Raw genomic sequence first — 6,067 nt, 5'->3', positions numbered from 1 at the left:
TCTAATGGTCTGATTAATTTTTTTCTTTTTAAATTTTTTTAAAAGAAATAAAAAAGTTTTCATGAATTAGAGGGTAGGATTGTTCAACCAATCTAGATTTTGGAATGTACTTAGAAATAGGTGGTCCACAATTTAACTTAGAAAATGATGTATGTAAATTAGAAAGTGGTGGTTCAGCAATTTAGTAAGTTTCATTTGAGTTAATATATGCCACATGTACCATTTTCAAGTGCCCGTGTATAAAGTGTCATGTTCACCTGGTGTATCAAATAATTCTCCTAAAAACTTTTGATAAAAAAAAAATCTAGTGTACAGTACATAAGATTGTTGCCTGTTGATTTGACAGATCCCAAAGTGGATGGACCTTCGTTGAAAAGAATCCACGATGGGATGATGGTGCTATCGCTTCGTTTGGTGGCCAGCGAATTGACAGTTTTGAGAAGTCCAACCATATCCCTCCACGCTAAACACATAAATATCCTAGGATTTGGTGGGTGGGCAGGATCTTTCAACCTACGAGATTTTTGTGGCATGGTGGTGGGGCCTGTTAATTCATGGTGTCAATGTGTTTGGTCAACGGTTCGGATCAACGAATCATAGGCCCCATTTGTGTAATACCATGCATATACGCTGGAGAGCATATGACTACATGGTGGATAGAAACTTAGAAGAATCTTGGATGTATTTGTAGTATGTTGAATTTCTAAATTCAAAACGAACTACAATGATAAGAAAATGAGCTTCATATGACCTCAACCATCCATGGAATTGATAAAAATATTCTTTGGGCGCCAAAATATGATTTCTGGGCTCGGGTTCTAATCGGGTGGTTCGTCATTTGTGTTGAGATGGTCTTCATTTCCCTTCACCCGTCCATTTTACATAGGGGTGTACATCGAGTTGAATTCGAGCTGGCCTCAGCTCAACTCGGCTCGGCCACTAGTTGACCCCAGCTCGAACTCGGCTTAGCTTGGTCCTCAAGCTTGACTGGCAGCTCGGCTTGGTTCGGTCAGCAGCTCGGGCCAGTTCAAGCCGAGTTTGCCTGTGCAGCATTTTCACAAACACATGGACTACACCTTCAAAATCTCATTGTATGTAAAACAACAATAGTGGTTTTACAAGTATTTTATCAAACACCTTTTAAGCAACATAAAAATCAAGAAGAAAAGAATATTTGTTTCATATACATACCTTCCTTGCCACCAGCCACATCGTTGAGTCATTTCATCAAACACTAGGTGAGTAACATCAATATCAAAGTAACCAAGTCACTAGATTGGTTCGATCCGAGTTCAATTTGAGTTGGGTTCGATCTGAGTCGAGTCTCAAACTCAATTTTGAGCTCAGAAATTCAGCTAGACTCGGCTCAAACTTCCAACTTGGCCGAGCAAGCTAACCGAGCTAGCTCAGCTCGTGTACACCTAATTTTATATAGCCGTTAGCTCATACTCTTGCACCACCTAGCCACTAATGGAAGTTTAGAATCATCTTACCTAATTGATCTTTTGAGATGGATGACCAATCAAGGGTGGGACCCACATGATAAACGGTCTAGATGAATGATAAGATTGTTTATAATATGATCAACATGGACTATCCATTTCCCTACGGTTAGGATTATAATACTGGAGAGGATTTTGGAGACGGATGAAACCAAAAAATGGTGGGATCTCCATGATGGTTAGGATCATCATACCGAAGTAATTTTTTTGGGAGGGATGGGCAATTAAAGGTGGCATCCACAAGATGGACGGACTCGATCAGTGATTGCACCTTTTTTAATATGACCAATGTGGACTATCCATTTTCTGAGCCGTTAAATGCAGTTAGGATCGTCCGAACAAATTTATTTTTTGAGAGGGATGAGAAATCAAGAGTGAGACCCACATGATGGATGGTCTAGATCTATTATTGGACCGTTCGTACTACGATCTATATGAACCATTCATTTCCTTTGTCACTGATTGGTCAGTTAGGATCGTCACATTAAAGCGATTTTTTTAAATTATTATTTATTATTATTATTATTATTATTATTATTTTTATAGGAATGGCAATCAAGGGTCAGACCCACATGATACATGATACAGATTGATGATTGGACCATTTCTACTGTAATCAATACAAACCACCCTTTTCGCTTACCACTGATTTGGACGGTTGGATCGTTGACCAAATTGCAATCCACCCGTCATTTGGATTATGCAATTTCTAGTCTGTCTAAGAAATGATGTTGATTGATGATAAGATTGGCCAAACATGTATTTTAATTTGGATTATTCTTAAACCAAAGTGAAAGCAATGTGAGTTGAAGGGAAAAAAATCAATCTCTTACTCGAGGATGTCATCCAAACACAATAACAATAATTCAGTAATTGAAATACTCTATGTTAAGATATTTGGTTATTGAAATATCTAGGCCATCCATTACTGTAATTGATGCAAGATGTCAATCTCTAATGTCATGTTATCATGGATGTGAAAAAAAACATGGAGGGAAAGATAAGAGGTTCTTCGTGTAAGAATGTGACACGTGGCACTATTTTAAACCCCATCTATCATTAGAGATTGAAAGTTAGGTTTGGTAAATGCCTTTGGATCTTCCTTTATTTAGTATAGGTTCTCTCATGAGTTATAAAAGGTAAACTGAATATTACAAGCAACATCTAATGTTACTATAAGTTGGAGGAAACACCAATTTCTCCTGTAACTCTAAGCACTGTGGGGCTTACCATGATGTCTTTGTTACATCCAATCCAATCCATCCATCGGTTGCTCATATTAGGACATTATTTGGAAAATCAGGCAGATGCAAAACTCAGGTGGGTCACACCACAAGAAACAATGGAATTGAACCCCTGCCATTGAAACCTTTTTTGGGGCCAGAGAAGTTTTGGACAGGCTAATATTTGTTTTTTCCCTTCATCCTAGTGGGAATTACCTTGTGAACGTGTTGGATGGTGTAAAAACATCACGGTGGGCCTAGAAAGCCATCAATGGTGGGCATTTCCATCTCCATTATCACCTGTGGTGTGGTCCAGTTGAAGTTTGAATATGCCAGAGCTGGCAAAACGAATGGACGGATTGGATAAAACAAAAACATCACGGCAGGCCCATAGGTTATAAGGCTACTTACTGTACGGTCCCAGTGCAACTAAGAGATCTATAACTGGAGGTATTTCTTATTAATACTATATATGGCTTTTTAGTTCTTACTCTATAACCTTTTAGTCAAATCTCAATAAAGAGAAAAACTTTGATACTCTGGCAAAATGCGTTGGATGATATGCTATGACTAGCGGATTGGTGGTCATTTATTGGATATGATTAAGAGTGAAAAGGAAAAATAAAAATAAAATCCTACGATTCTATTTCAACAAAAAAGTTTCCACCAACGACGAGACGCGGATTTCTCATGAAAGCCTTATGCAGGAAGTTCTTGTGTAGGGAAGCTAAGTGGGGCCCACCATAATCTTTGTGAGAAATCTGGGTGTCCATCTGTTTTACAATCTGAGCTCATTTTAGTACATGCCACCAAAAATCAGATGGATCCAAAATTCAAAGATGCTGTGTGAGAAAAAAACTGAAGAAAGAAATGCCTATAGTTAAAGCCCTCTTAGGCTGCACTTTCGTGTTTATATTGCATCCAAACTGTTTATAAGGTTACTCCCACTGGTTGAACTGAAATAAAAAAAAAATAATAAAAAAACAAAAAACAAAAACCTTTAATTTGATACAAAAATTTTGTGGACATACAAAAGTTTCAATGGTTACCTGCGATTTCTTCTTGGGTGGCCTACTTAAGTTTTTGATTTGTAGAATTCAGTTTTTTTTTTTTTTTTCACATGCACTTACATCCCTCGTGCGCTCATGCACTCACACAATAATGGGTGCTCGAATCCATGATCTTATGTTGAAACTCTTCTGAGTTTGAGTCTGCTGCCACTGAGCCATTGGGTCGCATGCTTTTAGGACCTTGACCATGAAACAATGGCCCCATTTACTGGTTTATTTTCAGTTGATGTATGCCACGTGCTGAGTGCCTGCATACTGAGCATTACATGCTGCCTGACAAGTGTTGTGTAACTCCCAAAAATAAAAGCTGCTCTCATGCCCTGGATTTATTACAGGATTTTGACCATACTAATATTAAGGTACCACAAAAATCTCTAAATAGAAAAAATTTTTCAAATATTCCAAGGGTAGTCATCTCACATGTTTTTAAATTTTTTTTGGATTAAGTTGCCCTTATCCTTGAAATTTGGTGTCCATATGGAGCTTCTTGTTCTCATTTCTTTGTAGTTTTTAAATTGCCTTTATCCTTGGAATTTCCGTATGGAGCTTCTTTTTCTCATTTCTTTGTAGTTTTCTCGGAACTTCTTCATTTTCAAAAATGTTTTCCAATGACCCCATCACCCCTCCTTTCGACTACATTTTCTGGCATACATCCGCCACAATCAACTTCTCTAGCATATGGGCAAGCCACTAATATGTGGAATACATTTTAAATAATTTTTTAAAATTTTTTTTAATAGTATTTTCTTACAAACAGGAGTCACTTTTAGTTGTGGATCAAGAGAAATGGCAATCGTTGTTGTTGTTATGGGGAGAAGTGATTATTAAAAGGAATTTGAGGTAGATAAGGATGGTTATGGTTATCATGTGGAAGACAATGAAAGAGATAAAATTTAAATTTTGTAATGCATTAACTTGGAAGACAATGAATATATATCATTTTTTAAGGGTTGAGGTTGTGTGTTAATGATCTGGGTCATAGCTGTCATGTGTTAAGGGTCGAGGTTGTCATGTGTTACGGGTCGAGGTTGTCATATGTTAAGGGTTTGGGTTATAGTCGTCATGTGTTAAGTGTCGAGGTTGTTAAGGTATGGGTCATAGTTGTCATGTGAAGGGTTGACATTGTCATGTGCTAAGGGTCGAAGTTGTCATGTTATATGAGTCGATGTCATGGTTGTGATGTGTTAAGGGTCGTGGTTGTAATGTGTTAAGGGTCGAGGTTGTCATGTTTTAGGGTCAAGTTCCTGGTTGTAACGTGTTAAAGGATGAGGTTGTTATGTTATAAGGGTCGAAATCGAGGTTATAATGTGTTAAGGGTCGAGGTTCTTATAAGGGTCGAGGTCATAGTTATAATGTGGTAAGGGTCGAGGTTGTCATGTATTAAGGGTCTAGGTTGTTATGTGTTAAGGGTTGTGGGTCTTGTCATGGGTTATATATCAAATCCAATTTGTCCATTAGATTTAGAATTTAATTTAACATCATGGGCTTTGATATGCCTCATTTTTGGTCTCATGCTCTAAAATGATCTTTCAAAATGGATGGACGGCGTGGATAAAATATATACATCACAGTGGGCCCCACAGGACCATCCATCTCTAGATAGGTTTGGTTACCCGATCTGCATTGGGTCACGTCATGCGGATTTTGAAAGAGAAGCTTTTTGTAGGCAATTTCTACCGCCCCCACCATGATGTTTGTTGGAAATCCACTCCATCCATTCATTTTGGAAGATCATGTCTAGACATGAGACAAAAATTTGGACTAATTTGAAACTCAGGTGGATCACATGACTGGGAATAGTGGAAAAGAATTGCCTACCATTCAAAATTTTCTAGGCTCCACTGTGGTGATTATATGTAATGCAAATTTTTCATTAAGTGGCCTAAATACTCATGAACTCCTTACCATAAGGATGGACTAAAAGAATAAAAATATTAGCCTAATCCAAAGCTTTTATAGCCCCATGAATGTTTGAACCATGGGCGTATGATCTCCACTGTTTTCTATTCTATGGCCCACTTGAGATTTGGATCTACTTAATTTTTGGGCTCATGTTATAAAATAATTTGACAAAACATGTGAGTGGTATGGATTTCTCACAAATACCAGTGTTTATCCCATCCGAATCCCTCCCGCCGTTGTCACACGCTGGCTCAACACAAAAGGTAGTCAGGGGTCATTTCATCCCAACCTATTTTTACAAGGTGTCAGTGAATATGTAGGACATTTGTTTAATCCTTTTAATATTTGGGGCATTTGGGAATACCACAAC

Source organism: Magnolia sinica, chromosome 2, assembly GCF_029962835.1.
Source record: "Magnolia sinica isolate HGM2019 chromosome 2, MsV1, whole genome shotgun sequence".
NCBI classification, from domain to species: Eukaryota; Viridiplantae; Streptophyta; class Magnoliopsida; order Magnoliales; family Magnoliaceae; genus Magnolia; species Magnolia sinica.
Note: the sequence above shows the minus strand (reverse complement) of the source record.